Raw genomic sequence first — 23,010 nt, forward strand, 5'->3', positions numbered from 1 at the left:
AAAAAAAAAAAAAAAAAAAAAAAAAAAAAAAAAAAAAGACTCTAGGTTTGCTTAAGACTTCCTGAAGTCTCAGCACTTGCCTGATGACCTTCCTTTTTAGACAGATCTTTATTATAGCTTTTTTAGCCAGGAGTTCAAAGCAGTAGCACTGAAAAAATAAGAGAGATGATTCCCTCCACGCCCCAAAGTGCAGCTTGCCAGAGTGGTTAGGAATTATCTGGCAACCTTTTCTTCTTCCATACAACAACATGAATACTCAATCAAGAAGCAGCAATGAACATAAAGGTTCAGAGACAATCCCTGGCTAAGCACTGACATTTGCATGCTGTCAGAATTATTTGAACTTCTTGAGTCTGCAAAGCATGGTTGAGATTTTCCCAAGAACCACCACTGTCTGATTACATTCCTCGTGATACACTCAGAGGAATAAATTCTGAAAAACTGATTTTTTTTCCTCCCAGATATCACACAATACTACTAAGAAAACCATACTCAAATAATAATTAGGGGAAGAGGAAAACAAGACTGAAATGCATGCATGTTTTCTTATGTTTGAACAGCAACACAATTAGGACTGACCTCCAGTTTTGACAGAGTTCAAACTTAAGTGACAAAGGAGTCCAGCTTTCCTAAAAACAATCATAAAAGTCTCAACGCTAAGTTAGAAGATGCTTCTGCCATAATACTTCATAAAATGATGGGTTCCTTGGTTTAATTTTTACACAAATGTATGGATCAACATCAAAGCTCGATGTTTCATTTATACAGAACTGTCCAAGGAGCGCTAGGAACTTCACCATATACCACTGCAGTAAGACTAACCTAGTAACTATTGATTTCCTCATGGAACCAACAGTTCCAGAGACTTTGCTTTAGCATTCATTGTTGGCAAGTGTCTGGTTTGTTTGCATACAGCAGATTTGAGCTCAGTTTTAGCCGCAACTATAAAATGGGGAGCGGCCCTACCACACACAAAGCCTTAGTTGTTACAGGTCAATAGCAACACATCATATCCAGGATGGCAACAAAAACATATGAAACATTAAGTGAAAGTGTCCTTGAGATTCCAAAACTTAAGGAAATTAAGAGTATACCTTCCCAATAACCCTAACATGAAAATGTCCTTTAAATTATTTTTTTTCCTCCTTCATATGACAAAAAACTGTTTGGAAACAAATAGTTTTGCTCTAAAAAAATAAAAAATAAAAAGAGAAAATTAAAAGACCTGATTAGTCCGAAAGTTCTCCCACCCCCTACCAGTCACCAAGCAACATTATTGGAGCCAAAACTCAGCATTTAGTCATAAGGTTTATGGAAAACAGCAAACTTTTCATAAACACACCAGTTCCTAGAATGTTTTAGTTATTTAAGAATCTATTTTATCTAAAAAGAATAAATGTTCAACTCTCATAATATAGGCAAAATAGTATTTTTAATCCAGCTTCATTATTTTGAAATATCTGGCTCATGAAAGGTAAATCACCCATCATTTGGGGTTGGCCATAATCATTTCACTATTTTTCTGAGTATAGGCTCAGAGAACATTTCTCTTCCGCCAGAAATACTTCTTGACTAATGTTTTCTTGGGGTACTCGATCATTATTTTCACAGGGCACCAGGACAGCTCTTTGCACAGGGCCAGCAAAGGAGCCTGTCAGATTAACAAGAATCTTCCCACACTGCCAGTAGGAGAGGAAAGGCTTTTCTATAGTTTTAGCAGTACCTGTGAAGGAGGGCGCTGCCTTTGCTCTACCCAAAAGCAATAGTTTCTTGCTGCCTTTGATGAATCAGGCAATATGCAACTTACCTCTACAAAATGCAGATTTAACTTTGATTTTTCATTTCCCTATCACTACTTAGTGTGTGCCTGCTCACACCCATTTACATGCAGCAACCAGCAAAGTGATTCCTGCAACCATTAAAATCAACTAGATGAAGACAGACTTCTCACTCACAATATTATGCAGCACAATTCTTCAGTTATTTCCTTGCAAATGAGTCTGCCAAGTGCTACTTAATGTGCAAACCAAGTTATACAAACAAAAGCATGAGAGAGCATGAACAGAAATAAAATTGTAAAGAACAAACTTAGCAGTTGTGAGGCTGCACAGACAATAATTATTTGACTGGCAACGCAATAGAAAAGGTTAATTTACCATTAAAAAACCCTGAACAGCACATATAACATGTACTCCACGTGAACCAAAGACAATAGTTCCTTAGACAGAAGAGCTGTATTGACACCAGCATGAATATATTCCTTTTTTTTTCTCCTTCCCCTCAATTCCAAAAAACATGTATTGTAAGGACCAGTCTCAGGTGGCGATGAAGATTCCCGAGTTCTATTGCCAAGTCATTATGTGACCTTGAGCAAAAAGATTCACTTAAGTGCACAGTGTCTCCATTTACCTATTGTAGAATAGGTATATAATCATAACACTTATCAATAACGCAGAAGGGTTGGGAGGCTTAATTAATTTTTAAGCGCTTCAAGGTCCTCAGCTGCATAATGCCAATCTTTATTAATTAAGTTCTATTTATTGGCTATCACATCCCTTACTTATGTAAATACCAATCATTATCTTTATAGCAGCTCTAGACACTTTTTAATCCTTTATTTTTTTGCCACATTGTATTCCAAAGACTAATTTTTCTGATCTTCTAGAATTGACTGCATAAAGCAGGAAACAGGGTGGTTACATTTGTTCACCTGCTGTAGCCCCTTTGCTCTGCCAGAGGTATGTACAGAGGCTACCACTTATTAAAGATTGGGCAATTAATCCAACTGGAATCTACACAGAGAATAAGTGAACATGGCTGTTTTTAAGAATGTTTTAAAGAATGAAGTATTTTGTTTTCTCTTCCAATTCATAATCTGTTGCACAGGCACATTTTACCATTTCCTTCTCTCAAGCAATAAGCAGGATATCACCAGCATGTTTAAACACAGCAATTCTTCCCAAAACAACGAGCCTCATTAACATAATGATTGGTGCTGCTTAATACCCTTTAAAATCAGGTTTTAAACACAGGCTTTCTAATGCAAAGCTCAAAAATAGCTGTGACCTGGCCGTTGTACTGGTGGGTGCAAAGAAAGAACACACACAGACTCCTTCCTACCCATCTCCTTCTGCAAATTTCCTGTTTAACCCACTGACTACTTTTGGCTCTCACAGCCCCACGGGAACACATCCATCATCTCAAATAGAGCAGGATTTTACCCACAAAGCTTAAAATGAAGCAGCACATAGAGCAGCCCTTTTGGCTTCAGGATCTTAGCTGTGAAGAAGCGGACGTGCATGAAACTTGGTTCCACCTTAATTTAAGTGAAAACCAAATGGCAGATTCTGTAGTATCAGCTAGGGAGGGAGGGAGAAGGGAGGAAATCAATGAATGAAACATCAGGGGAAAAAATAGATGATTTATCTTTCTATTTTTGGATATACATTCAATTCCTTGGGAACGCTGGGGAGAAACGCACAATTTGCTTTCAATCTGACAGTTCTGAGCGATCACAGAAGTAATATCCTTTATGCAATAAAACTAAGCAACTGTTGTCTATCAAAAAGGAGTGAGCATTGTCTTAGGCAGTAACACCTGATCTATTATTAATCCATACTTCAGAATAGACTTTAAATGTATTGACAGCTTCAAATAAAAAATGACAATGTAAAGGCTCTTTTAAACTCCCTAAGGAAAACTAGAACTATGGGTAAAGCTACCATTAAGGAGGGGAGAAAAAGCACACACACAACTAACTTTTTCTTTAGAAATGTCCTAAATTAGTTACCATTAGTTATTATATGTGTCAATATAAACAAACTGTTGGGTCATTGATGAGCTCAATTTTGTGAAACATCTGAGAATGTGTGTTTGGAAAGGGATACCACAACTTGGGAGCATTTTGAAGTAAATTACAAATCAGCTAACTCAGTCAAAAGATAACTCACTTGAGAATGATATAATTACTTTCAGTTTGCTTAAAGCCAAAGAAAAGTTGACACAGTGATTAAAGGGGGGTGGAGGGGAGGGCAAGAAAAGGAGGGAAAAAAAAGAGTTACTTCATACTGCTTGAAATTGGGCTGTTCTGAGGCCTAGGACCTGAGCTTATTTGAAGAAAGATTATCTTGACAAATTGGATAAACATTTTGTGCATGACAGGACGCTGATGGAGAGTCTGTTCTGCAAGCACACCTGGGGGATAGTTTGCTTAGTGTGTGACCAAGGTGTTCAGCTAACCCCGAGTCCTCCCAGGGAGCTTTATTTACTGTGCGACAGGTATAGGCAGATCCAAAGTCGAGGCCTCGGTTCCTGCAGACTTCCCAGATGCATTTCATTCCCCGCCCCCCCCCCCCATCCCCCCGCACCTTGGGAGGAAATATCTCTTGACTAGACTGGTCCACAAAAGGCTCCACCAGACTTCAACAAACAGTTTGCATTTAAGGAAGCCTGCAGGCCGGCATGCCACAGGCCAATAAATGGCTAATGCATATAAAGTATCTTACCTCCATCCCTCATCCTTCTTGCCCCCTCAGCATTCACTGGAAGTGACTGCTTGAACACCCTGAGAGAATCCAGTACTGAAAGAAAAACTTACCTATAAACATGGCCTACTGGTTAGTTGGCAGGGGAATCTGTATTGTCGGTGTAGATTCTTCACCTTCCCGTGTCAGAAAATGGAGATGCCAAGCAGTCAGCATTGCATTTTGTTCTGCCTTTACCTTGATGTCAGACACCTGACACTGAAGACAAAGGTGGCTGATGACCACTGTGTGGGTTACCGGTGACACTTGCTAGCATCACCTGAAGGACTCCTTCATCCAGGCAGACAGCAAACAAATTTTTGCCTCTTAAAGAAGAATTTGAGTCAGCAACTAAGCCTCCAGCTTTGCAGGTCTCAGCAATCTGCTTTCAGCTTTTCTGACATGCTTGAAGTCATCCAAATGATGATCCTGTTCCCAGGCCCAACAGCTTTCCCAAAACTGCCATACAGCCTTACCTGCACTTTTTGGGGTGGGCTGGCTTCCTGCCAGATGGGCTCTGGCCCTGTGGTGAGTTGGGTCAAAGTGCTAATACTCCCAGAGCAAAGGGGCAGAAGGATGAAGACAGAGAAAAAACTTAGAGAAGCTGAAGTTGTTATGAGAACACTCTTTAGGAGCACAAGGGTTTACAATGACAGGTAACAAAATCTCATTAAAAAGCTCAGATGGTAACTTTGTTTTTCTAATGCCAAAATTTTGGTTCTCTCATTGTTCTTGCAAAAGTAAACAAGTGACCAATTTCCTAAATAAATCCTCCCCAGCTCAGGTTCAGCCCAGCTTGTGCCTGAGCTTAGCCCAGCCTAAATAAGCATTCCCTTGGTCATTTCCACCTCCAAAGCAATGAGCAGAGCCATGACGAGAGCAATGGAGGAGATGAATATTTGGAAAAAAAGGAAGGATCACAGTGTGACTCACCTCACTTTGGGTGCCTGAAGGGTGGGACAAGGCAACCTTTTGAGCTCAACACTGCTCACTGGCTACTGGGGGAATACATTCAGCTGCCTAAGCCCAGCTGCCTAATTCTGGGGGTGGCTAAACTGAAGATGGCTGTATGCCATCTCCAGTGACCTGAGCCAAGCACACCAGTACACTGTGTCATGAAAACAAGAACAACATTGAACCTGAAGACGTGGGGTGGAACACCTGAACAAGATGCAAGAACAAAACTGAAACAGAAACAGATCTATTTTGTGTTCTGCAAAGTCATTAGCAACCAGTGTGGGGAGCAAGGGGTGCAAATTTATCTGTTTACACTCTGGCAACACATCTTCCCAAATGCTTACCTCTGCCTTGTCCTAATCTGTTCTGTTTGTGGATGATTTGCTTCCTCTACCTTTTCTTATTTATAAGAGATTTTGAGAGGGGAGATCAAAATTAGGCATCTGAAACAGACATTTTGTCTAAGGGGTCAATCCACTGGCCGTAGGTGATAACACTTCAGATGGAACTGGCCCATAATGCTTCTACCTCTTGTCTGTTAGAGCTCAGAGGCAAGTGGACACTAGTGACTTGCCATATGAAGGAATGCCACCATCGCTTACTGACCCAGAACAAGAGAGCTGTTCAGGTGTTTATCCTGAGTGCTAAGAAAAAGACAGTTTCCTGAAGCAACAGTCAACCACTTCTATAGTGCATCAATGATTTCTTTATTCCTTTCTGACTAGCAGTGATGAGCAAACAAAAAGCCAGAGATGCTCTGCAGCAAGGCTGTGTCACCTAGCACAGATTTGATTTATAAAAATAGATAATAATAATTTTAAAAAAGGAAATAGTGCCAAATACACAGAAAACATTTGAGAGACTACTTTTAACTGGGGTAGGGAGGAACCTTCATTGATTTTTGTCTCTCACATCTAATCTTCCAAAATAGCTGCCTTCACTGTATTCAAAAACAGCAAAGTAGTAAAAGGGGCAGCAAAACTGCTTTTCTCCAGAAAGCGTTTTTGTCCAAGTGATTCATATTTCCACATCTGCTCAGGCCATACACCACAAAGGCAGCCTGTGTTTCTCCTGCAGGTTAGAACAATAACCCATAATAATTTCAGCTAGCGCTCCTTGTGTTAAATATAAATAGGTAGATAGAGATAAATTATCTCTATCCAGTGGGAGTAACGTAAACCTTTGTAAGTAATCTTGAACTCAGCAAACAAGCACTGTCATTGGAAAGTGATCTGAAAACAGAGTTGAACGATAGGAAACAAATATTTTTCCAGGATGTAACAACCTAAAGGACACTATCAAAAAGTTAATGAGCTTCCGAAAGTAACCATGTATCTCCAGCTTGCCCTGAGGTATATTTAGCTGATGAAAATGTTCTTGTGATGCAATCCTTGCATCTTGTGTTTCATTAGTTGAGTGTGTTGTCAATATCCTGACAGGAGGGATTTTCTTTTCAGGTTGACTGAAATAGTTAGGACAATATTTCATTCCACTTCATATAGTTATTAATAAAAAGCAATTCTCCTTATTGGCCCTGTGATACTATACTGCACACACAAGAAAAACAATGGTTGTCAAAAACCCGAGTTGACCAAGCAGGAATGTTCTGACTTAATGTACGCGATGTGAACTATTGTCTGACAGCTTACACGGCCATGGCTGCATGAGCACCCTGCAGTCAGCACATCTCTGTTTACAGGAAAAAATCCAAGCTACAGAGGAAACAATGACTTTGCAGTCTTACAGAAATTGTCAGGCACAGCTGCAAAAAAATCAATTTTGCTTTTAAAAAAAAAAAAAAACTTAGAGCAAGAGAGGGCTATTTAGTGTTCTGTCAGACATCAACACTCACTCTATGGATGCTATGCTGGTATCAGACAGGAGTCTCAGCCATGAATGTCCATTGAGATAGAACATGCACAAAACACTTGCTTTTGTTATTAAAGCCTTCTCTTACACAGCAAGAGATACTTCTTTCCCTCCCAGTTTTATTCTCCCATTTGCTTTCCTCAAATTTCACTTTTTTCCGTTTCAGTCAAACTATTCTCAGATGAAAAACATTCAAAATAAAGTCATTTTTCTCTTCAAAATTAAATCCTTGCACACAAAATTCCCTTCAAGATCTCCCTTTTACAAGTATCCTGACAAAACTTCCAAAAGTAATTAAAGAAAACGAAAAACACTTTTGTCTTAGTTTTTCATTTCCCCTTCAAGCGATCCCTACATTTCTGAAGAACACACAATTGTGCTCAAGAGTCAGACAGCAGTGATACATACCCATCAACAGTGATTAGATGGACTTGTGCATAACCAAACTTCGCATCAGCACAACCTAAATTCCAGTGATACATAATTACATTGTCAAAAGTAGGCCTTATTTTTCAAAAACAGGTCTCACATTATTTCTAAAAATTGGGCAGAATTGTACCAAAACTGTGCCAGCAAGGTGTCTGCAAACAAGCTTTCTCTATGTAACCCAAGTGCAAAGATCAATGCAGGAGCAGCACCCCAGCTTATTTTCAAAGTTTTAATACTTCATATTTTCAAGCCCACCTGAGAGCACTGACTCCATTAAAAAAAAAAAAAATACATTTTTTTCAATTCTTTTGCTACCTTGTCTATCTAAAACTAACTTAACAAACGGTATACATTCACACCTGCACATCACCTCTGGGTGATTTAGAAAACAGAATCTGTACCTGTTGTGATACAGTTCATTTCTATTTCATATTTTTTCAAATTGTATGTAATTTTAATCTTAAACAAAACATTCATGGCTGCAATTGTTACCCTCTCCCCTTATACTCTAAGGGTGTATCCTCCCAGAACATCTATCAAAGGCCAATAACGCAAAAGACAACCAGCCCTTTATGGCAGAAACAGCCTGAACCCCATTAGCCAGGCAGACAGACACTTTCTAGCATAGATCCCAGAATATAGGGAAGGCATTGTTTCATTTCAGAACAGGCCACAGAGCCTGCATCACATGGGGGAAAGTTTTGATGTCCTGAAGATTTAGAGGAAGAGTCCAACTGAAAGCAAGGGGCAGCACAACTTCTGCCAGGCAGGACACAAGCCTTTCCTCCCCTGACTTCTGCAGGAACAAAACGGGCTCTTGTGGTTATTACCAGAGGGATGACAGTGCTAGCTGGTGGAACAAGAAACAAGGGCTGCACAGGGACAGTGCCTGGGAAAAACCACCAGCTCCAAGCAGGAATAGAGACACCTGCTCTTATAACGAAGGACATGAAATAAAGCGCTATGTGTAAATATAAATATCTGCATATAAATGTACCAATACTTTGCAGCTTAAACTACTTGGTTTTATATTGAGTTGTCTTAGCATCAAAGCCCTGCCCTGTGACCTTCCTCGTGACAATAACCTATTGTGAAAAAGTAACAGTACAAGCATCTTGAGGACCAGCAAGGTAAAGCTTTAACTCTCTGGACCTTCCAGCAAAAAGGAATGATTGGGCCATCCTAAGGATTTAATTTAGCTCCATAAAATATAAACAAAAAAGAGAAACAAACAAACAAGAAATAAGACGTGAGTAACAGAATTTGCAATCAAGGCTAGAAGTGAAGCCTGTAAGGTCACAGGCACAAGAAGATCTGAATTCTTTCCTACTTTTTAACTTGCTTCCAAATTTCCAGGGTTAGTGGCAATCATGCTTTCTGTTGCTTCAGCTCTGTTTTTATAATAGAATGAAATACATATTTTCTATCTCACAGCTAGACAAACACAAAAGCTGCCTACAACACAGGGAGAATAGCAACAAAAGCTGCTGAGTCTCCTGGATGTTGCTTCCTAACCATGCTTCAATGCCAGGCAGAGTTGCAGAATGCACGCAGAACTAGTAAGAGCCAGGCTCAAAGCATCTGCCAGAGACTAGACCACATTTGGCCTTTTGATGGTACATCTTGTCCAGCACCATTTGAGGGAATAAGTAAATAAATAAAAAGTTTAATAATTTGCTATTGGGACAAAGCATGCATAGGCTTCCCTGTGCCAGACTTGAGTCTAAACTCCTACCCAAATACATGTCTTCATGTAAACAGGGTGAGTGAGTCTGGATTTGTAGACTGGCTCCTCATAATGCAATTTTTTTAAAAAAAAAATAAAAAAACAATTATGCATTATCATGAGACACAGCTGTCAAGTCCTGAGAGACAGCTGAGAGATAAATAAAGTAATCCCTACATAAACAGTATGTAAACCACTTTGTAATCTTTGAGACAAAAAGAAAAAAATACTATAAGTCAACGCTAAACTCCTTGAAGGGAATATTTTACAAATAGAGTACAAGCAGAGCATACAATAATATTTTTGGTGCCTTTAGAAGCCAAATGCCCTGTTCTGACTCAGTGAAGAGTCACGTACCTCCCCAAGTAGCAGCTCATTTTAATTTCTTCCTATGTGCGGTAATGGAGCAAGATGCTTTGTACATTTTTTCTGCAAAGTAAATGCATCTTTACATTGGGTCATGTACTCATTGGAGTGCTGGGCACAAGTAGGACGGGCATCTAGGTGCCTCAAGCAACCTCCTCTTCCCCATTTAAACTTTAAACTTCCCCATTAACAAAACTATTCAGCTTACTATCAAATTCATTTTGTAATGACACAAATTAATTTTGCATAATAAGCAGACAACATGGATATTAGCTATAAGTAAACAATATTTTGTAATAGGAAGCAGAAACCCTGAAACTCCAATTAAATCCAGGAAGGAAAATCAGGAAGGAGAATCATTTTCTCAAATCAAGCTTCCTCATGGACAAACTCCTTTAATGCCTCCAACCAAATACATCAATCCAACAAGCACTGAGATGTCTTCTGAGATGCGTCGTTAATAGTTTTAAAAGTCAATGAGATTCTTTCACTCTCATTCTTAGAGGTTTCATAGCAAATCAGGAGATCAGAAGACTTATTACTGGGGGCCACAGGCTGTTCATTTTAATTACAGAGCCAAATTCTATCCCCAAGACCATTTATCTCCACACTGGCACACCATCTCCTTTTTTTGCTTGGTAGTTTTCTGTTCCAACAGCGCATTTGCTCAAGTAGAAGAGTAGTTTCTTGGGAGGCTGAACTCCCCAGTATCAGCACACCACCCTCCACCACAGATCCTATTCTGGCACTACTATTCAGCCCCCAACAGAAGTATGCTAATAAGAGGCTCAGTGAAAACCAAACAAAACTATCCTGCTAGAAACTCCATGTGAAATGTTGACCCAAGAAAAATAAAGCATGCCTCATTGATACACATCTGTCCACTTTGCACAGCAGATAGCAGGGGGGCCTGCTGCAGGTGCTAAGGAGAGGATTTAAAGCCAGCTTCCAAAGTTCATATTGATAAATCATAGCATATCACACCAGCCATCTGCACACACCTAGTCACATCGGCAGGTCTCATGGACGCCTTGCAAGAAGCTCAGGGAGATTTTACATGCAGCTGAGCAAACCCTTCCCTCGTCCATCCATGCTGGAATTTCACATCCCTCTCACTACTTCAACTCTCACAGTGGCCAAGAAAAATCCTCCCTCATTTCATGTCCCATCTCAAGATCCTTCTTTGGACCTGGAGACCCTCAAGAAACTATACTGTTCACCAGAAACTTTTTATTTCAGCACTTCTTTGTATATATTTGTATACGTATACATTTCTGAGTGTCACCTTGACTGAGACTCGATAGCTAGGGTGGTATTCATAGTGGGGAGGAAAAAATGAGAGAAAGTATCAAAAATATATTTTTGATTGTAGATATATCACATAATGGGCATATCTGACGCTTTCTACCCCTCTCTCCCCTTGAGACTGCAAAGACAGGTCTACCCAAAGAAGCCCAGGGGTCAGCAAAAATATTTCACAGCTCACTTTGCTCATATCCCAATAGCTCAGAGACTCCTCTGTGCAGAGACTCAGCTCTCACTCCCACAGAATAACATAAAGGAGCATCAGGATAGGTACATGCTATTCTAGTTAACAATAGAGATGACAGTAAATACAATAAACTTGTTTATAGTGTTTAATGCATACAGGCCCAAGAATCAGCAAAACACTTCAGCACACATTCGACTCCACTCTATTCACCAAAACACATAAAGCCAACATTTAACTTTAAGTAGTGTTAAAAATATTTTGCTGAGTGGGGACAAGAAATTTAAATCACGTGCTCAGGAGCACTGCTGAATTAACACCATAAGGCTGAAATCTCAAAGGCTGACAGAAGCTGGGCTTTGTTCTGGTGTGGTGTTGGTTTTGTTGTTTTTTTTCCCCCCTATTCCACACCCCTAGATTAAGCTCCCCTTTAGATAAAAAACACCTAAATGAAGTATAACATTTGCCAACAGAATCCACTTCCAGATTATTTTGTTTTTCTTTTGCATAAGCCTGCGACTTTCACATAATCCACAAGCAAATAGCTCTATTCTGTAGATTAGAAATTATAAAAGACCATGTAATCAGCTGACAAAAGAACTGAAAACAACCCCAGAGGAAATGCAGAGCAGCTCTTGCAGACTCACAATGTGCTGCTCTGTCAGCCTCCCACTCTTTCAGCAGATACTCCTGACATTTCTTGTGTCATTACTGGACTTTATGAATGAGACCGTAGGATGTTTTCTGGTGAATAATCAGCAAGGGAAGGGGCATGGTATCACGGACAAGGGAGCTGCTTCACTGTCTGCTGACCAGATCCAAGCAATTAGTTCACTGCTTTCTCCTACTACCAACTATGAATCACAGCTCAACATTGTATTAAAGGCTGAATTGTTGCTCATTTCTGAACAAGGATGCTTAAGAAATTAAGCTATTGTAACCTCAGATAAACTGCTCATGGTTTGGTGGTTTTATTTAGTTCACATGTATCTAAATGTTTAGGTACTTACACAAAGTCTCATCAACTCTTTTTGGGCCAGAAAAGTCAGCTGAAAGTCTCACCAAAGAAAGTTACCCCACAGAGGCCAAAACTCTTTCTGTTTCCCTGCAGTGGACAGAAGCATGACAAGCGCACATCCTGCCACTGAATTTCACTGCTCAGCTTGCCCAGTCACACATGACTGTGTCTACACACACATGCAGACTGCAAGACACACACAAGGGAAAAGAAAGCCCTTGTAGAGAAATTTCATTGGCAAGTTTGAGAATTAACAGCACTGCTAGTTGTGTTAGTTGTCACAGTAAGCATGAGGAACCCAGCCTATGTGATCCTGATATCAGCTTCTCCTGCTCCCTGTTTGAACCTGAGGACCAGCTTCAGCTACCTTTGCAAAAGGCCTTTGGAAGTAGCAGCCTTATGAGGTTCATGGGAACAGCCAGTTCAGATACAGCACCTGTCCTAGCAGAGAGGAAGGACGCAGCATGGACACAAACCACAGCACCCACACAGGAGAGAAACCTCAAAAGTCCCTGACTGCAGGGAACATTTCAGCAGAGCTTACACCCCACAGACCTCCTAAGCATCCCACCAGGATGAGCAGGTCAATGGGGGAACCTTCCTGCTGCCCACAGAGCTGCTTGTTCTGTCTTCTAACGCTGAATCAGGTAAGCATGCTTTGTTGACATCAACTCTTCTAGCCCAGCACCCATGGCTACAGGTTATCTCTGTCAGTGGGAAAAGCAGGATTCTGACCACCAGTGGTTATTAAAAATCCTAAGGCATTTTGCCAAGGGAAGGGCTGCTGTTGAGCTGCAGAGCTGCTCTATACTCACTGGATTTATTACTAAGGTACATGCAAGATGCTTACCTCAGAGATAAGCAAGTAGAGAAAAAAATATTCACAAGTACTTGCTTGAATACAAAGAATACCAAGTTTTAATCTCTTTATAACCTTCTTGTATTTATTTTCTGTAAGTTTAAGAGTCCTGTGATTGTTAAGAACATTTTTATAAGTGAATTTTAACTTTAAATACTAGAACGTTCAATGAAAGTATGAGTAGGATATCATAAAACCTGTAATTCATGATGTCTTGCTAAGTTATATAAACCAGGGAAGAAAGTAATACGATCTGCCGCAAAATTGTTCAACATCAGCAAAAGCCGGATTTTTGGCTGGACAAGGAATAATTTTAATATGAATACGTGTAATCATTACAAAATGTTTGAAAAATGAGTTTTTCATATTCATTATTATTATTTACCCACTAAGTAAATGTATTTATTACACTGTGGGAACATATTTCCTGAATGCAGTCTTAGCTGTGGAATTTAGTTGCACAGTTCACAACAGCATGGTTAACAGGCTCATGGAAACAGATATCAGCAAGTGTGCTGATTGTGCTTTAAGAAAACAAAGCCACAAAGAAAAATAGAAATAAGACAAAGAAAGTTATATCAGTGAAGATGTAGGTAATTTTACAGGTAGGTCCAGTTTGGTCTTTGTATCAGGAGTCTGACCCATTGATTGCCTAGTTTAGTTGTTCAGTCTTTGTAACTTAAATACTTCTTTAGCCAATCTTTTTTTCTGATATTTATTTAATCAGAAGATATTTTTATTTTGCCCATCTGCCTTGTGACCTGAAGAGATGTGCATTCAAACACAGATTTCAAAGGCAAGAAGAGCTGAAAACTGAACTGATCCCATTGCAAGCAAATTATTAGCTTTCTGACTGTGGAAGCAAAACTTCACTTAATCTGATGGCAAATAGCGTGCATTTCTCCAGCTATTCCTACTTTGACTAATCAGTCAGGCTGATGGATGTTTAGCACTTACCTTAATGCAGATTTTTGCTTTAGCTAACATTTGTAGAAGCAGAATCAATTACAAACTGGAGATTACTGGGCTGATGGGTTTTCATGCTATTGCATGAAAAGTTGACCGTGCAATTGGGTTTCTAAGTGACAGACACCACAGGACAGCTTCAGCTGTCAGATTCAGCTAGGCAAAATCCTTCTTACATTTCCACATATCTAACTGAATCTTCATTCAGCACTAATTTCCCACTCTGTGATTTGTTTTCTGAGCTGTCTGAGCAGAGTGCATGCATGTGCACATGTATGTGCTTCGCTCTTTCCTGATGCAGGAATACCTGCATCTGGGTGCCTTCAGCACAGCAGGCCATCACCTCCTCGCACAGCAATGAAGACAATTAAGGCATTACCTCTATGACCTGTGAGTGTTCAAACACGAAAGCATTGCATGAAGGAAGATTTCAAATGATGAAGATGGCAGAGGGATGTTGGGTACCATGAAACAAAGCCTAGCAGCACTCAAGAACATACAAGAAATCTTGCCAAATAATGCTTGTAGTTGCATGATCTTGAGCCAAAGAGCACTGCTGCAGTTAAATATTTTTAAAGATGCAAATGGTTCCTACTTTTCTTAATTCCAGGATTGTCATTGCCCCATGCCCACCCAATCTCCACTAAAAAATATATATTTACTAGCAATTACCAGAGCCCTGTTGTCACTTGTTTCTTTCCTGGAAAACACTTGCACAGTTAGAAGTCTTCACTATCTGCATTAGAAATACTGGCGTTTAAAAATCAAGCCTACACCCAGTGTTCCCCAGCAGGGGTGGGGAATGCCCAGCACTTTGTAGAACCAAGCCCAGCAATAAAGGTAATAAGAATTTAACTGGTTCCAAAAGGTCTCAGCCATAGAGCAAATGAGTATCTTCAGGGGAGAAATCCTATTAAAATTTAAGCAGGTAGATGGCATATGAAAGTAGAAGTTTTCCAATTAGCTAACCGTCTCTAGCCTGGAGCTAGTCTCTCAAATGTTTTTACAACACAGTGATACTCCAGTTCACATCTGTCAGCTGGAATATTTACAGCTTTGTAATTATTAAAATCATCTGAACTCCAGAGCTGTAAGCTGGATGCCTTGGATGGGGCAGCCTGACATAAGGTACAAAAATAAGATACTTCCATCCAGTCAGGGTCTAAGCTAGCTTTGAAAAACTGAAAAGCTACAGAAGCCAGATCTCCAACAATTTACTTCTTATTTTAGTTTGTCTTCTCTATAACCATGTCTATGCCTGGGCTACAGTCTCTTCTCCCTATGGTTTCCTTACTATTAAAAGTGAGCTGACATTAATCTTTCCTCCTCTCCAATTAGGAGACTTCCAGAGTCTCTCTGCCCGATACTCTGCTGTTACAAATCCTGTGGAAGCTTGTAGGCCTTTACCAGCTGGTGAGCTTTGGCTGAAGCACCAGAAGCAGCTGCAAGGAGATACACAATAGAGTATCCTCACCCAGGCCTTTGCCACCCAGAGCTACACCAGAAAACCAACTTTTGGGGCAACACAGCAGAGTACTGTGACACCTAGGGAGCCAACCCAAAAGTGGGATGAGCACCTCTCACCCCAGCAGGAGCCCAGAGCAAGATGCCAAAGGTTTAGGCAGGTGAGTTTAAGAGACAGGCTGACACCAAGATCTGACCTACTACATTGGGATGAGCTTTACTAAAGGCTTGCATATAAAACATATATATATATATATATATATATATATATATATAAATATAAAAGCCAACCCAACCACACAGAACTGCAGGGATAGAAAGTTTTGGGGTGTTCCTTTCCTCTTCAGCCCCTAGGAGAGAATTATTTAATCCACTGACATCTTCTGTTTTCCTAACATCAACACTTAGAATATACCTCCTACTGAAATTGTGTGGCAGCAAAGTGCAGAAAAAATGCATGCAATTGTTTTCCCTCCAGTTCCTTCAACGGCCTATTTTCCCATCGCATCATGAGTTCATTGACATGCATTGCAACCCAAGACCCATCAGTAGGTGCATCACAGTGGTCAGGAGGACCTAGGCACAGGGGCCACACTGAGATGGGAGACACCATTGCATGAGCAGAATCTTCTGCAAGTGATATTTGCATTGAAAAATGTTTATCCTTTATGTTCCTCCCCAGGAACAACACAGATGTGGGTTCAGTTTTTTTAAGACACACTTGGGTAAGTGCAAACACATCTCTTTTGTAATCAGCCTGGGCTGACCCTGTTTAGCCTGAGGTCAACGACCAGTGGCATCTGACCTGCTGAAGTTAATGCGGCAGAACAATAGAAGAGGGTTGCTGAGGCCTTATCCTATTACCTTTTTGATACCAAATTAATTGTTTTTCTCCCTCTCAATGATTCTCTGACCTTTCAGCTATATGTGTTTCTGGCACAGAGTGATGGATTAAATTTAAGCAAGTACATTTCTCAACATTGTCTTACAGATTTAGAAGTTATTTAGGTCTTCCTTTCAGTACTAAGAGGTTTAAAAACATGCTTATGATTGCAATCCATTTGATAGTTAAGGAGAAAGAAGACAAAATATTAATTAACTTGGAAGTATTAGAGACAAGAAAACCAAAGGATAGATCACAGCATTTATTACCAAAAAACTCTCACAAATAATGAAGAGAGAGATGTCTATTTCCTATGCATAAACTGCAGACAGACAACTTTATATGACTAGCATAACCTTAACTGGTGATGTTTCATTAATTGGCAGACCCAAAAACATTACTCATAGAATAAGTTTAATTAGTCAGACCAATATTTTTTGACTGGAAAAATAACTACGATACTTCAATTCTATAAGAAGAGTCTGCATGGAATAGCTTTTGATCCCTGTCACAGTTTTGATTGTGTTTATTATTATTTATTTTATTATTTCCTAGTAGCTGGACCACTGCACCAGAAGAAATAAATGGACTAACACCATATTACCAAAAAAAATAAAAAATAAAAGGAAAGAAATAAGTTCCGTTTCCCCCCATCCCACCAATCCCCTGCCATGCATCAGTTAAAGGAAAGACGACTGGAAACATGAATTGAGCTGTTAACATAAAAATTTGCCTGTGACTGTAAAACATTAAGACCTAGATGAATGTTCTTTACTTGGTTCAGCTTGGCATAGAGAGATTGGTCTTCCCTGCTCCATACAGCTCAGTGCATGACAGGAAAATACAAGTGTCATGTTCTGGCAGGTTATAACACCCACAGGAGTAAAAAACAGTTTGGCTTCAGACAGTATTGGGTCTAGATACAGTACAAGTAGTCAACACAACTGACAGCCCATGCAAGTCTTCCCTTCGATAGGCGGGAATGAATGAATGTAAGTGGAAGGACTAGTTTTATCCTCCATAAATCATGAGGTGAGAAAGACCAAACTGGACTTGGAAAGCCTTTTCAGAAACTGTAGATTAGAGGAGGCAACTGCAGTCTACTTGTAGTAAGACCAACTCCTCCAACCTTTCCCTCACCTGCTGGGTGAGGCAGGACAAGGCTCTGCACCTACTTAGAGTCTCCATTTGCACAGAGGGTGCATATCATCTCCTTTACTAGTGGATCTCTTGAACACCTTAAAAAACAAGTGGGAAGAGAAAATCTATTGTTCAAACTGAGCATAAATTTAGTGAAATTATCACCTTCTTCAGTTCCATTTAAAATACTTATTTCTGGTTCATTTCTGTTCATACATCACTTCTCCAGTTCAATAAAATCCCTGTAAAATCTTCTGGTGGAAGTTTTGGTTAAATACACAACTTGGTTGCCACCTTCCACACGCTCATGTGCTGCTGTCAACCTGAGAGCACCAGAACCTGGGGAAGGGCTGCACACGTGGGCATTGGTGCTTACGGTCCCCAGCCAAGCTCTTTCTAACGCGGGCTCCCTTCCCACTGACTCGCCCAGTGCCATTTTATTCAGATCGCGGCTCATTGAGCATTCAATGGCACGGCTCCGACACACTTCAAAATAAATCAGCACCTCGCTGCCACCCTGCCTCCCTTGCCCTCAGCTTTCAATTAAATTTAGAATTGACTTTAAAGGTACAACCTGAATATATGTGGTTCAAAATGACCTTGTTACACCTTTCCTTACCTTCCTGTGCAGGGCTCTTGTACTCCAGCTCAGGGTTTAAAACCTAGAAACATGAATTTGCTCTAAGCTCCTGTGGCAAACTACAAGCCTCAAGCTGTTTAAAGTCTTTAAAGGTACGTCCAAAGCTAACGCCTGCTCTGCAGAGAGAGATCTGGGAGCCTGGGTCTGGCAGCTTTCAGCAAGATATTTAAAACCTTCCTGTGAGTTAAGTGTTTTTGTAATTTATTTCCTGAACTCTCAGCACAGTAATAACCGTGTTTTGTTATAGCATCACATTAGTCATTATTAAAGTCATTACAGAAGGTAATAAGGATAAGTTATGCACAGACAAAGAGCCAAAACAGTTTGTACACAGCACTTGTCTTTTTTTCTTCAGTTTCTTCCTTGTTGCTGGAAAAGAATGACAACCATATTTGATATGGTCCGATTAACCAAAAAAAAAAAAAAAAAAAGTATGGGGCCAGAAGGTGATTGGATTAAATTAATGACACACTTGAAGAAAAGTCTCCCCATGGTCAACTGTAAGCCACGAAAGGATTCACACGGCAATGGCTCTCCCTGTACCTGGTTAGAGACACCAAACAGGTTCCAGGTGTCCACACAGGCACCCCCATCTTCTGCACATGAACCCCAGGACTGCAGCTTGGCTCCTGGCATTACAGAGCAGAGCAATTTCTGATGCGACCCTGGTCAGCCACCAAGAAGCATTGTGTCCCACCAGGGGCAGGTTTTTGATGCAGTGAGAGGGCACGTCAGTGACTCACAGACTTGTGGGGCTGCATGGTCCCCTGCACAGTGATACAAAAAACACTGAATAAAGTCAGGACAAGAAGCTGGCTTCACCCCTACCACTGTTACCACTACACACGCCCTACCTTTGGGTAGGGAAAAGTGGCTTGGCTTTCTGGCCATTAGTCTTCTGCACACCCAGCATCTCCAGCAAAGCCCAACCCCGCTACCAGGGAAGGACACGGCCCAGGAAAAAGACCCACACTGCTGCACGCCCACGGCACGTCCACGCTGAGCCCTGCAGAGGTCACAGCAGAGCCTCCAGGCGCTGCTGGGAAATTCACGTGCACTCAGAGGGGGTTTAAAACTCAAATTCCCACAGCTACTGCTCTTTCTGAGGCACAAATAAGCGAAACACATGTCTCTTAGTCCTGGACAGGAGGACAATGCTTGGAAACATCCCCTAATTGCACAAAGCATCCAACAAACAATCCAAGGGTCATTAACATATTGGAATTCTCAGTGGAGAACCCAGACACGGGATTTCTGATGACTAGCATGACCACATCTTGCAATATACCTTTCCAGCACTTGGTACTCAGAGGCTTCACTGGCTACAAAGGACCAGAGCACAGTTCTCTACATATTTCCTTGATTTTACAAAATTAATTCACTAATTTTTCAGAATATCGCTAGGACTCCTGAAACCACTTCAGCGCCAACGCAGGCCACCGTTGCACTTCTCTGTGTTCAGTGGGATGCAGTATGTTGGTTAAGAAGATACCTATTACCAAAACAGCAATTTTTGTTTTATTCTGCTTACAGTTACAACACACCACTGTTGTCCCAGATAAAGAATACGTGTTTTCTGAGTGTAGAATGAACTTTGCATTCATTTGCAAATAAACATATTAATTGTTTCCAACTTCAGCATGAACTTACCACATCAAACTCAATTGTTTCAAGAAAAACACTAGCAGATTTAAGCACATTCACAGTTTAATCACACAATACACTTACAGCAACATTAAACAAACAAACAAACAAACCTTCTCCCACAAAACAGACCTCATTACATACTCATCCTTCTCCTAGAACAGATATATATTTTTCCCATTCTTTAGGAAAAAAAAAATAAATGAAATAAAAATACATCTGAAAGTATTTTAAAAAATACAAATAATGAAAAAATTAAAAATCCTTACCTGGAGAGGAAGCGGTAACTGCTAAGCACCAACCAGACCCCCACCAAAGGGCGGCAAGAAGCCAGCTGGCACAACTTATCTGTTAATGACAGCCACAGCTGCCACCCCATTGAGTCAAGTCAAGCAGGGTCTTCACTGCAAAAAGGTTTCCTATCTGTGGCCTTGGCTGATACACCAAACACTGAGGTCCCGCCATTCAAAACCAGAAGAGCAAGATGCTATGCCTTGTGCACAAAATGCTCGCACCCATAATTAGAGGTTGTAACAGGATCATACCTCATAGTGACCAGTGAATCGCAGTAATACTAAATTCATGTTGTCTGTGAGCAATCTCCGTGCTGTGACAGACAGCTAGGGTGACTCGAATTGTGATAACATTAGAAGTTATGTCCCCCAGCTGGCTGATGTTGCAAATTCATGGGGAACTGCCACCACCTGAGTTGAAAGGCAGCCCCAAATGGTGCCTCAAATGCCCATATTTGCAAAATGCAGATTTACATTAAAAAAAATATGGACTAAAATGTTTGGAACATGGAGGCATATTTCAGCATCCCACCCTACCTAAGAGTAACCTCCATAAATGAGGTGGACTGAAGAAAGTGGTTGAGACCAAAATAGCTGCAGGTGTTAGTCCATGTGGTCAGTGGTGTTACACAGATTCTGAGCAGTTAGGACTCCTCATCAGCCTGCTGCTACAGGGTAGCACTGTCTTTGTATAAATAAAAATAATGAAAAGTAAAGGCCAGTAGACAAGGCACGATAAAAATGGGGGTATGTCACTGGGCATAGTGGCATTGCTCAGGCTTCGGGATAGCTGCATGGAGCTGATGGAGTTTAACCAAAAAGGGGGGGGTGGCAAAGGTGTATGCCAGTGGGGCCATGGCAAATTTCCTCAGCTGGGAAGTGGTAACTGAGGGTTTGCTGGGTTTCTGCACCTACAGAAGAAGAGGTGCTGGGTACAGATGGTCCGGTTGCTGGTTGAGGCCAGAAGAGCTCATCTGACAGGCAGATGTGCTGTGCATTGCTAAGACCAGCCTTATAGAAAAGTGTTGCTGTTTTATTCAATTGCATCAAGTGCCTGCACAAATACCTGATTAAAAATCCAAGACAAATTTGGGCCACATGAAATGCACCTTGCCCGTTCTGTGAGGATTTTAGGCTTTATTTTTATTCCTACAATAACACCAGTCCAAGACATGAAAAGTTTTAGCAGAGCGCGGTACCATAAAGGAGTTTGGATCTGAGAGCTCTGCCAAGCGTGACATCAAATCTTCCAAAGAGTGAGGTTAGATAAAGCACCAGATACGCAGCAAATTCTTGATTGAAATAAAACACCAAACATTTCTCCTTGGCTGGCAACAGGTGAATTCACAGGACGGCTTTCCTTATCCACACTAGTTTCTTTTACAGCAAATACATGGGTTTCCTTGCCTCCCAAGAAAACTGTCTCGCAAAATGTTTAAAATGTTATCAGCTCAGAAAAAAATAACACTATTTTAAACTGATGGGAAAAGAGCCCATTGGCTCTAAAGTTTCCATCCCTAAGTCAGGCACTCAGTGCTGTTTGGAGCCTTTGTTCGGGGTAAACCAGCCGTCGAAAATCAAGCCTGCAACTCATTGCGTGTGCTGGGCGGGATGACCAGGATGGTTTCCTGTGGCCTGGCTTGAGTACTAATTACCTGTCCAAGCACCTTGGAAGCACCTCTGAGGTGCTGGCAGATGAGGGGAGCACACAGCCTGTGGCCCCCAGACCTGGCTGACATCTCCCCTGTGTCCCCTGTGCCCCCACAGCCTGTCTGCTGCAGCCACCACCACAAAAATATATTTACAGGAAGGATGAGAGCTGCTTCATTCCCAAAGGGACAAGGGGCAGCTTCGGTCTTTCCTCCTTCCCAGTTCACTCCAAAGATGCTTTTATGTGCCTGGTGGATAAAGTCCAAAAGGGGTTTCATGGATACTGAAGCCGAAGGCAGGGGAACCATCAGCAAACCTTGGCCCATATCACAGCATCTTTCAAAGCACAAAAGTCTGTGGGTTGTTTTTGCTGGAGATGGTTGAACTCCAGTAGCCCCAAACTGGAACATGCTCAAATGAGTGGGGGAGACGAGCACCTCATTGAAAGAGGAATGTATTTCCCAAGCTAACACTCCAAACATGGATGTGATGCTACAGAGGCCTTTGCTCGGTTTCCTTACACTCTCAAAAAAAATAAAAAAAAATAAAAAAATAAAAAAAAAAATCTATATCTATCTATCTATCTATCTATCTATCTATCTATATAAATTCCAGGCATGGGATCAGGGTGAGCACCTGCGCAGTGGCAAGTGCCCTCACCCACTGGGGGCCCCCTCCTGGGAAGGGGTTTGGGGTTCCCCCGCACAGCCCCGGGGCAGTGGGCACTGGGGTGGGCACAGGCTGCTCACTGGGGGATCAGCAGGCATTGCCGGGATGCAAGAGGGGGAAAAAAAAAAAAAGGAAGAAATAAAAGAAAAAAAAAAAAAAAAAAAGGAAAAAGAAAAAGGAAAGCTTAAATTTTCGCAAGAGAAAACAATCCTCCTGCGGACAGCGGTAAATAAAATAACAGCAGTGGGGTGATTTGCAACCATGTAACGGGCTTTTGTCTGGGCCTATTTCTCTCTGCCTTGAGGGTTTCTGTGTTCCCTCTCTGCAGGATCCCAATGTTTCGCCCTCCGGCTACAAAGGCTGAGGGCTGCAGCCCCTCCCCCGGCTGCTCACCCCCAATCTGCCCATGCTGCGGCTCCGGGGGG

At 41.2% G+C, this 23,010-nt stretch overlaps 1 long non-coding RNA gene across 5 annotated transcripts in view; it reads right to left on the reverse strand.

Moving 5' to 3' along the window:
• Positions 1-20,484, reverse strand: part of LOC118171684 — a 329,665-nt gene extending 309,181 nt beyond the window's left edge. For 2 of the 5 annotated variants that reach the window (XR_004753318.1, XR_004753316.1), the window contains exon 1: positions 20,243-20,482. This is a non-coding gene — a long non-coding RNA (uncharacterized LOC118171684). Of the gene's footprint in view, positions 1-20,242 lie in introns of all 5 variants that reach the window. The other 3 variants (XR_004753319.1, XR_004753317.1, XR_004753320.1) reach the window with 3 other exon arrangements.
• Positions 20,485-23,010: the final 2,526 nt, after the last annotated feature.

Source organism: Oxyura jamaicensis, chromosome 9 (assembly GCF_011077185.1).
Source record: "Oxyura jamaicensis isolate SHBP4307 breed ruddy duck chromosome 9, BPBGC_Ojam_1.0, whole genome shotgun sequence".
NCBI classification, from domain to species: domain Eukaryota; kingdom Metazoa; phylum Chordata; class Aves; order Anseriformes; family Anatidae; genus Oxyura; species Oxyura jamaicensis.